At 35.9% G+C, this 11,787-nt stretch overlaps 1 long non-coding RNA gene across 1 annotated transcript in view; it reads left to right on the top strand.

Moving 5' to 3' along the window:
- LOC118165518 overlaps positions 1-11,783 on the top strand; it is an 18,773-nt gene extending 6,990 nt beyond the window's left edge. Inside the window, exons 2-3 of the long non-coding RNA XR_004750090.1 lie at positions 10,182-10,187; positions 11,595-11,783. This is a non-coding gene — a long non-coding RNA (uncharacterized LOC118165518). The remainder of the gene's footprint in view (positions 1-10,181; positions 10,188-11,594) is intronic.
- The last annotated feature ends 4 nt before the right edge of the window (positions 11,784-11,787 follow it).

Here is an 11,787-nt window from a genome sequence, read left to right as displayed (position 1 = left end):
CAGCACCACATGAAATACATTGACATATCTCAGAAGTGCATGACCGGCAGGGGACACCCACTAAATCGATGCTCTTAGCATAAAAAAAGTGTAGCAATTTACCAAGAATATCAATAACGAACAAGAAACTCACAACTAAACACATGCATTTGCAAACAGACTGTTGTCTGCTTCTGTGACACAGCTGTGTTAGTTTAATTAACATATGGCTAAGTTACATTTATGCAAGACCTGTTCACATGAAACACTGTTTTAAACTTTTATACTATTTTCAATTATGTAGGTGTGATTCAGTGTTCTAGGCTTCTTAAAAATTGGTCACATTACTCCAGTAGTACAAGAAAGGCTGATACTCTCTCACCATATGAAGTGGACCAAGCCCATGGAAGTAGGATATTTGGTGCACTGTGGTTAAGTTAAGAGAAGGAGGTAAAACCTACTGTTATCTTTTCCCCTGTAAAGCACTTCTGTCCCCAGGGCCATCTGAGGTTCCAGGAAGTGATGGGGGAGAGCCACCAAAGATAAATGATCCTGCAAGTCCTCTCTATCTACGGTTATTGCTGCTTAAGTGGGAAACCTGCAGATGGGGGACTTTTTGGAAAGGTCACAGGGTCAATCAGAGACATTTTGGTGAAATGCGTGGATGTAATTTCTCAGAAATTCTGGTAAGTTCCCCCACAATAACACCATTGTTTCTGTAAGAAGGATGAATTTAATAAGGCCCAAGAGCTTAACAAAGAAGCTCTAAAGAGATATGCTGGCTTCCTGTGAGTCCAAATCCTCCAGACAGTTTTTTTCTCTCTTTCTTTTTAAAACAAAACAAAACAAACAAAAAACAAACAAACAAAAAAACTCAAACTGACTGGAAAAAAAAAGGGGGGGCAAACTCCTGAGCAGAAATTCATCTGTCTGTCACATTTCACTTGACAGTCCTTGACTTTACCACTTACCTTGTTTCTGTTGGAAAGATAATAATGCCTCTAAGCACAGATGGGAATTGTTTACAGAAAAGGCATAGACCAATACAAGTTGTAATGCACCCGACAATCTGGTGAACCTTTATTCTCCAAAGTGGAGAATTTGTGAAAGGATAAAAAAGAAAGGAAGAAATTCTAACTTGCATGAGTTGTGTGGTTAGTACAAATACAGAATTTGTTAAAACTTGAATTTGGAGAAATTCTCCTTTATGCAAGAATGGTACCTGACAGTACGAGGAGAATCTACAACTGCTCACAGTATAGTTTTTAACTTCTGGTAATAAGTACAAGATGTTCGTAAGCTTTGATACACCATCTAAAAAGTAATAACTTTTCTTAAATGGATTTTTTCCCTTTGTTTCTGCTAATAAACCATCCATCAAGAAAATTTCTACTTATTACTACATCTTTAGCCATCACAACAGGGAGATGAGATGGTAAAGAAAGTGAAAGCAGAATAAATATTTAGATAAGACCTGCAAAACAATGTATTTCACTTTCCCATCACATCTGTATTTGCTTTTTTATTTTCATGTAATAAAATTTACTTGTATTTACTTGTATTTGCTAGTGGGAATTAATGCTATATTGTCATGATAGTTCACATTTTGTATTTTAATGCTAGTAAATGGAATTGTTGATACCAATGTTGAGCAAGGATTTGGCAGGTATGGAAATGTTGAGCCAACTAATCTTACTTCAGTCCACTGAGTTCTGACACAACATTGTGCGTCTCTATGGTTTCATTATCAGTAACAATTTGCTAGGGCTGTGTAAATAGTATGTATCAACTGGGTTTAGGGTCTTGGCGAAATCTGAAGGATCCAAGCTATACAATTAAATGTTAGTCATTTTTGCTAGCGTTGTATTTGTAAATCTTTGTAAAATCTTGGGAAAGTCACATAGCAAGCAAGCTGTCTTTTATTTACTTATTTTCAGCCAGTATTGTGCCCCAGAAAAGCATAATTCCTCTGACAAGGCATAAAAGCAGCATTATGAAACAGACCCAGTAGCTCTTCTGCCCTACACAACACTGATAAACCTCACCTGAAGTCCCAGGTCAAGACTGGGACATCCCACTTGAAAAGACATGGGAACCCATTTAAGAAAATTCACGTATGAGCACCAAATCTAAACAAAATTCTAGAAAATGTACTAAAGGAAAAACAGGAAATACAATTAAGTCTAGACTGTAGACAACTGAGGGGATGGCACCAGGTATTAAAATGCTGACACGAAGAGGAAGGTAATAAACTGTTCTCCATATTTAATTTGAAAATGAAACAAACAAAACAACACCAACCAATGGGCATAAATTGAAGCATACACTTAGCTTATGTACTAAAATGAAATCTTCTACTGGAAGCTGAGAAAAAGAGACTAGAGAAACAGCCAGGAATCATTTACCTACAGCTAAATAAGGAGTAGTTAGCTTCCTGTAGTCCTTTCTCAGTCACTTTTTGTTTGCTTATGACTCAATAATAGGAATAATTCAAATTAGGTTACTCATTTGGGCTTGGAAGGAAGCAAGCTTTCCTTCCTTGAGCAGAAGAGAGAGGACTAACAGAAAGAAGAGAACAGGACAACAACACAAAGGTGGAGAAACAGAAGTTCCTATTTTCATTACAAAGAAGATCCTCTCTGTCACAAAAATGGATAAATGCCTTGAACCAATAAATTACCTACTAAGGTTCATATTATTTGTTATATTTATTACCCCCAAAATATTTACAGTAATGACTCTGGAATAGTGAAAGCACACTCATATGCAGAAACCACTACCATCGATTCTGGGCCCTATATGTGTCAACAATGGCAACAATGAATAACATGTCCTGACCTACTTTTACCGGGGAGGAAGAAATTAGAGTCATTTTCTTCTTCTATGATTCCTGAGCCAAGGCAGAAGACAGAAGCAGCTCTTTGCTTTGTGTGTTTCACAGCCACAGACTTCAAAATGACAACTGATTTTCTAGAAAGAAGAGTCATAAAACTTTTGAAGTTCAGATAGATTCAATCTGCTGCATTTCTTCAAAAATCAGTTGGCACACTTACAGCCATTTGATTATTCAGACAATTTGTCTTTGGTTCATTTTGTACCCTTTTTTCTTTATCTCTGTTTCTTTAATTACATATCCTTAGACCACAGAAATTATAACAAACCTATAACTGCTCTCATTATTGCTTCCTTCAAGATCTGCTTGAAATTCTTGCATTTTGTTGAGGTCAGACAAATGACACCATAGCTGTCCAGATCATTGTATTTCACAGTGTCACACAAGGTTGGACATGATACAGATTAGAAATCTAACAGAAAATAAACAAGATGAAATGCACTGAGGAGAGCTCAAAAGGGAATATCAGGCTACGATTGAAAACCTTAAGTATTGGATTTATAAGACTGTAAGTTTCCGTTCATGGTCCTGAAACAAGAAGTAGGAATGTTCTAACAGGATTTACAGACAATGAGCAGGTAAGAGGTATTGCTGATCTTTGAGAGAATTAACGTATCACGCTGTAAAACTCTGAAATAGAAAAGGAATGAAGTTCAAATATACACAGTGCAAGATGCCCAAACTTTTTACAAGTTGGGAACTCAATCTGAAATGACTAAGGATGAGAATAACTCAGAAAATCAAAAATTACCAAGAAATACAAAAGTGGCTGTAAAAACAGAAAAGGTAATATCCCTTTAGAATTGCACATCCTTCATTACATTTACAGCACTGGTAGCAATCTACAGTAAAGAAGATACCTTGCAGTAGCACTGGAAACATTAGTACGGCTGGAGCACTGATGAAATTTCACCTAAAATATAGCTTTACAAATAGATAAACTGAACTGAAACAAGTATAAAGACCTGCTTAGATGGGGAAAGGAATTGAAAGTTTGTTTTGAAGCAGAACCTAAAAAAGACTGACTTGATTAGTCAATTAAAAAAAAAAAAAAAAAAAAAAAGGAGCCTGAGGGTTAATATCATTACTTGCCTAAATATATTTCTTTCAAATGTAGAGAGGTACAGATGTACAAAGGTAGATAGGTACAGAACAATCGTTAAAAAAATTGCAACAAGAAATTAGAAGTTTTAATTTTTGATATAGTCAGATGATGACACAGCCTTCCAGAAAAGACTGGTATGGGAGTCCCTGAGAACGGATTGCTTTTAAAAAGTGGAAAAATAGAAGTCTAATTAAAAGGTATAGCAATCAGCAGGATAGAAGTAAACTCAGGGCAGATTTAGCATCACAGTCTTCTTACAAGAGAAATTGTTAGCTGCGGTAGAATGACCATGTCACCCATGCTGGAAGCAAAACACATGGTACAGAAAAGAAGCCAGCAGCAAAGGCGAGAGAAGATAAAAAGAAAATTAATCCAAATACTTTACATTTATATAGTGGCTTTTCAGGTTTACATGAAGAAAGAATGTGTTGGTAACTCCCTGTAACTTAAACATGTTTCCCCTGTGTAAAAATAATCTAAGTTAGGCCACTCAGATATTAGTTTCACTGAAACAACTGTCAAGACATTGCAACTTGAAGACACAAGACCTACCTACAGCACTACAATGAAATAAATTTTAATTTGCACTTAAATATAAAGAGCTTGACTGCTAAAAATAATTTATTGTGTTTTCTCTTTTGCCTCCATAAAAACTTAATACACTATAGAGGAAAGATAGTGAGATAATGAAAGTGCATAACAGCTCAATAAGACTGTTTTAAAACAGCTGGCAATCAAACATGTAAGACAGTATTCTCCTGTTCACAGCCTCTAAAATGGATGAACGCTGCTATGTTCATCAAAGCTGCTAAGGAAAAAGAGGGATGAGGAAAACAGTTAAAAACAAACAAACAAACAAACAAACAACCATGGAAATACAGGGCAAACATTTCTGAGCTAACTACACACAAAGGAATTTTTCTCCAGATGACATACAATTGCTAATGCAAGACATTAAGAGACTGAGGGGAGCAGTTTTGAGTGACCCTAAACAAAAGCATTCATTAGACAGTACGTTGATAGATATGAGTATAAATTGTATGTCAGAAACTCCCTGTGCATCTCAAAAAAAAATAAGCTAGCATAATGCTTGTATGATCTGTCATCTGCTCCATCCTGTAGCTTTTCCAGCATTTTATGTAATAGAAAATTACAATGCTGATAACTATATTTTTATGGCACTATGCACCACTTTTGTTCTTAGCAAAGTGTCAACCTGTAATAACAAATTGCATTTGATTTTATTTTCAGAATCTTGATTGTACAACACAATTTACAAGCTTCTCTGGTCTTGGGGATATGCTGTCCCATATTAACGCAGATATGTGGTAAGTCTGGTAAACTGATAGATTGCACTGACATAGAAAAAAAATGTTTCTTCAGATAGTTCAGACATTGAAACTTCTCACTCAAGTATAAAAAATAACATTTAAGTAAAAATGTTTGCCAGTTCATACTACTGTTTATTATGGCTCATGCCTGAATCTGAATTTGGGAAAATTAAATATGTTGAGCATGTTTAAACGCTGTTCTCTGTAGGGTGAACTGTGTTGCTTACAGTAAAAATCCAATACTAAATCATTTGGTACAAATCAGCATAGACAGTAGCGTTAGTGGAGGAACATCAATTTAAACAAGCAAAGAAACTAGACATTTACGCAAACTTTTTCAAAGATATTTCCAAAGTTAAGGTTTGTGAAACAGATAGTGATCATACATATCATGCATGTTTTTGTAATACTAGTTTTGACATTTTTCTGTTGAGAGAGCAAATGTAAAACTATTAACATCTTTAGTTACTGTTTTCATGGTGGAGATCACTTATTTTTGTAAAACAAGATTTCACGTTACATGTATTTAAAGGTGTCACGCAAGAATGCATTTACCTAGACAAACGTTGTTACTGGAATTCTAGTAAATTCAAATAATTGAGCCTTAGGGTAATATTAACTTTAATAAATATGAACATGTTGACTGAACACATCTGGTTTTCAGATTTTCCTTGCCTAACAATTGCACACACGTTGAGTTCCCTGTCCATTACTCAGAGAACACCCCATACATACAGAAATAAAGGTGTCTTCCTGATTATAGAAACGTATACACATAATAGAAAAACTCTTTTCAATTTAGCTTCTGTGTACAAATACAAGTAATCATTTCAGATATACTAAGAACATATTTAGAAAAGAGCTTTACCTGTGGGAGAAAAATTGCATTTCCAGGATGTGTAAAAGCTACTGCCCTCAGCTCCATTTCTGTGATAAGCAAAGAGAATATGATAGACAGAGCCCCTTCATATTTAACTGCTGCTTTTTTAAAATACTCTAAAATAAATATGATTATTAGGATCATCCTGAAATCTTCTGAGCCTTAGGAATGCAGGAACTGAATGTTCATATTACACGTATTCTCTAAGTGCTCTTATCAATTGCATTTGCGCTCTCTGGCCCAGTGCATATCAATTTGCAGTAAATGGAAAAACTCCAAGTGGACAGATAAAAGCAGAAAAAAAAAAAAAAAGGCAAATTCAAGTCCAACTTGAATGTGGCTTTGACTTGGGTTTCTGACATTGCAGGTGAACATCTTTACTGGAAAGTATTCTCTCCTCATTTCACATACAGCTTAGAGAAGTCTTCGTTTCATCCCACTTTGGTACAGAGCAGCTTACGAGACTTTAGGAAAGTTGCCACAAGTAGAGAACGGTTCTTATATGTGACTTTGTGAGAAAGCAGATTGAATGCTGCATTTGCATGTGCAGCAGCCCTGAGTTTGCATTTTGCCATTCATGGGAGCTGGGCGCATTTCAGCACTCTGCATTCCCTTGCTACCAGTACACTGAGCACTTTTCAGTGAGCAGTCATGGTTTAGTTACTTCTGCAGAGAGGGAAAGCAAAGGAACACAAAGCTGGTGGTGCTACTTCATCTTTGTTCCTTTCCAAGGTTATTATGAGCGAATTCTCAGAAATTACCCCTGCAATTCTAAATGGGTCAACAGCTCATCTGTGTTTTGACTGGGCCCACATACCATACAGTAGCTATCCCTACAAGGTGTTCTACCCAGCAAAAATATGTATCATTATCTAAATTTTGCTATGAGAGTTTTAACTTCCCTCATTTATGCTCAGAACTTCTAGCTGAACTGTTACCTGCACTGAAGACTAATCTTCCCTAGGAACGAAAACAGGATGAAAGTAGAATAATTTAAGTAAATACATAGTTGGCAGAGGGACACAAGTTCAGGCCACATGGGGAAAACTCCTGTACAAGAACTGAAGCAACCTCATTTGCATTCATATAACAGAGAGGGAAGTTCTGCAGGTATAGGAGAAACAATGTGTTCGCATAGTACAAGGTTAGTCAGAAGAATCAGTTTGTACCTGGCACAGCAGCATGTGATAGCTTGATCAGAAATTCTTATATTTTCTGTTTTTCAGAGAGAGAAACCCTGCCCATGTATTACCGCTGTTTGCCATACATATTCCTCTGAGGAAAACACATTTTGTGCAAATCTTAGATCTGAATACCAATTCAACCACAAGCACAAAAAGTCTAAGTTTCCCTTTGAAAAACTGTGGTAACATTTAAAATTTAATTGCTTTTGGAAAATGACAACTAATTATCCAAAAGCAAAATGCACATCAGGCATTTAAATAATCAAATGCCAACCAATATAATAAAAGTGTCGCTTTTCACTTTTTGCTTTCAGAAATCATTTTACTTCATTTTAAAATTAATCCATCTACATATATTGGCACATTAATTTTGTGATTATGCCTGTTCACATAAAATAAAGTCTTAATTTATCATATTATTTCTACCTGCAGACTTCCTGCTCGCATCCTTCAACTACAAATACTATTTTTAAAGGTACAGGTATCTCTATTACTACAAGTTCTTTCAGCCTGCATTTGATTTTACGTGCTTGATTTTATGTGCTTTGATTTTCTATCCACTGCTTATCACTAGAACAATTATTTCACTGTGTTATGGATCTGTAAATCAGACATTATGACACAGAGGAAGTGAACCATGTTAACATTAGCATTGTGGAGTTTGAAAAAGTGGTTCACAGTAGAGTTGTAAGAATTTCTCATGTGAAGGATGTGTACTATTTCCCTGTATAATCTGAAGCAGATTTGTTATGAAGCAAGATTAAATAATATTAATATATACATATAACTCACAACAGATGTTTTTAATACTGAAAAAATGTAGATTAAGCGCACAGTTAAGACTGCATTCAGCACTATTTTCCCTAGACACATCATTCCTAGTTCTTCACATCAGGTTAACATCTCATCTCATTTGTGAGGCTAACTCCCACCTGCAGCTCCCCTCAGGATCCACCACATAGCTCCACCTTGCTCCAGATGCTAAACATGGCCAAGGGAGGAGCTGCTCAAGGCTTCCTCATCACCCCTTTATCATCTCTTCAGGGCAGAAAGACTGCTTCTTCCCCACGTAATTCTCTTTACATACTCATTCCCTGTGGTGGGGCATTGGTATATTACGACATCATCAGGAACTTAATTTTTTCCACTTATCAAGTTATCAGAAAAAAAAAAAATCAAACATGGAAACAGGTCAGTACAAATAGTGAAACTGAGAATGGGTTCCTTGGATGAGTGCAACAGTCTCCTTCACAACCCAGTACAAATGTCTATTTTAGAGAGTCCTAGCTATCCTGTCACATATGTGCTGGAAAAAATGCATGTACACTGTAGATTCACATATACAGCCTGCATATATTTGGGTACATATAGAGAGATTCATATTAAAAGAATTTAAATAATGTCTAAGCATTTGTATATATTTTATAAGGATGTGTAGGCAAATGCATATGCATACATAGTGCATATTCTCTGCGAGGGTGCAGGCATAGGTGAGTGTGTACATACATATGCAGGTACATTAGGACTGAATATCTCTGGAAAAAAAAAAAATCAAACACAAACAGAACTATGGCTGCATTCTCACAGATAAATTTTAGAGTTTGTGCACAGGTAACTACATTGGTCTCAACACAACCACTTCGGAAATCGTTCTTGAGCAATGAACCAGGATTCATAGTAAGCAAAACAAAGGCTTTTTCCTGGTTATATTAATGCAAAACTCTGCTCAACAAAAACAATACAGATGTACCACTGCTACTCATGCTGCAATAACACACTTTAACAATTTGGGAGAATGAAATAAAATATACTGTATTTCAATATATTCAGAAAAACATCCTTGTTACAAATGTGTTCGTTACTATACCCATAAGCCATTCTGTTTAAGCACTGACCCTACTCAGTGTGAGCATGACCATATTTCTTCCATCAATTGGCTACAACAGGGTAACAGGAGCTACCGTAGCTGTGGCTGGCAGGTTGTTTCCACTAGATAGTTAATGTTTGGTCCAAAGTCTTCCATTTCCTGTCTCTGTTGAAATATATACCTTTTTTCTATTTAATAATTTACCCTCACCTGTTCTGTAACTTGAGCGAGATATTCCACTTTCTTTTTTTCTTATTGTGATGGAATAAAAATATTTTGCTTTTTAAGAAAGAGCAGAGATTTTCTGGGACAACAATTTAATGTAAAGAAAAAAAAACAAATTAAAGTTCTAATTTGTCACCATTATAGTCCCTGCTGAAAAGCAGTTATAGCATTATGGGAAAACAAGGCTTTGATGTGACTGAATTAAGTGCTTTGGGGAAATACTGGGCAGAGTTTGTGTAAAATTTCCTAGGCGGGCAATGCACTGCACACATTTGCAGCTATCCAGTACACTGCCTAACTTAGAGCCATTAATTTAATCACATTATAGAATACCCATTACTCTTCTTACTCGTCAGTCCTCTTCAGTCATTTAAAAACTAAGGATTGTGAACTGTTCCATCACCACGTATGTTCATATGATTGAACTTCTTTATTTAGCCTATAGCCCTAATTTAATGAGGCTCCCATGAAATTCTATTCCAATTCATATGTTTACTCACGAGGTACCCTGCAGGCATCATCTCAATCATCTCCTTCTGGGGATCTCTACAAGACTTCATTGAAGCTCCCTCCTTCACTCCCTGAGAGCCTGCGTTTAATTTCAATGGACAGCAGAGGGCACAGTGAATCTCCTGGTCACATCTTGTGCTGTAGATGCGTATCAGAGGATCAGAGCTATAACCAGATATGCATACGGTTTATAGGTCACAGATACAGAAACAAGTCATATATAGAAACACGTCATAAAGGCAAGATTCAGAGTTGCCTTCAACTTTAATATTTCTTGATTTGTTTGAAAGCTTAAAAATACACCTTTCTTCTTTGAAAGACAATGGTGACTGGGCAGATCACTTATGTAGTTATGTTTTTGTTTCATTAATGGAAGATAAACAGCTATTTTGAGACAACATTCTCGAGAAAACATTCACAGAAGAAAATGTAATATTAAGAACTATTTTGATAAGAATTTGTGCCTGCAATATGCAACAAGGCAAGAATCTCTTACAGATAACACAAGCAAGGTAGCAGTATGACTATTCACTGTGCAAGGCAGGGATTTTAGCAGCTGATTTCTGAGGTATTTATCAAGCTCTTCTTGCAGTACAATTTGAACAAGGTGAAGAAGGGCAAGATAAACATCACCTCGTTTCTTCTATCAAATAAGAGATGGAGCTTGCCCCCGTTTTAAATATCCACAAGGCTCATCATTATGAAGATCTCCCTGTGCTTTGATGCTAGGTTGATACCACTGTGGTTATTGGAATCATCTGCAAGGGAAGGGAATGTGCAAGAAAAAACATCATGTATTATTTCCATGTGAAAATGGAAGTGAAGTGGACATTCAGCAGATGCTCTCACGGGCCTGCCTGTTCCTCCTCACCTTCATATATTCATTCGTGAGGTTCTGGATATGTATGAATGTTGTTTAGGAGATGAGTGAGCTCTTACTTGTTCATAGGAGGGTGTTTTTTTTTTTTTTCAGTAAACCAATTTTAATTTTTAGTAACTCTAAGCAGAACAATCATAAACAGAAGGAATGACAGCGATAAGTTTCTTGCACTTTCCTCTATCACAGTAAAAAAAAAAAAAAGGGAAATATATCCAAATATAATTCCCTTTTACAGATTTATTACCACTAGATCAGATTTTATTGCTGTTCTATGAAGACTGTATTTAGATACTTGTGCTCATAGAAAGCCTCCTTATTTTTGGCAATTTCCCTTTTTATAACTCTCTAATCCCAACTAATTTCTGCCTCATTACTTTAACATAATTCCTCACTGATGAGGAATTTTCACAGTACTAGAGAATGTGTCCCCACCCAGGTACATGGCGTTCCATTAGAGTGAAATTTAAGAAGGCTACAGACAAGCAGCACAGAGGGGAATTTATTTTTGAAGACCTAAACTTGCTTTGCCTTTTTTTTTTTTTTAATATCTGTCCATTTTTCCAGGAGCTTAGTTATGTTTTGACCACAAGAACACTAGCAGTTAGATGTCCAACTGTAATACATCTTAACACAAAGAAATACATCAGATGAATACCTTAGGAAGAGAAAACAACAACATAAAAGCATAACTTAGGAAGAAAAAAAAAAAAAACAACAACAACAACAACAAAAAAACATAGAAGCATAGAATCAAATTTCACCAATGATCCTGTTTTGACATAGGTATAGCACGGAGCAAAAGTTGCCAAGCAGAACAAGACTAGAGCACAACTACAGTTTTGTGCTGAAATAAGTTTATATTAGTAGGTCTGAGAAAACTTCAATAGTATTGTGGCAAAATAAACTCTTTCTGACTGGTTCTTCAATAATTGC

Source organism: Oxyura jamaicensis, chromosome 4, assembly GCF_011077185.1.
Source record: "Oxyura jamaicensis isolate SHBP4307 breed ruddy duck chromosome 4, BPBGC_Ojam_1.0, whole genome shotgun sequence".
In the NCBI taxonomy this organism is placed as follows: domain Eukaryota; kingdom Metazoa; phylum Chordata; class Aves; order Anseriformes; family Anatidae; genus Oxyura; species Oxyura jamaicensis.
Note: the sequence above shows the minus strand (reverse complement) of the source record. Positions and strands in the feature narration are given on the sequence as shown.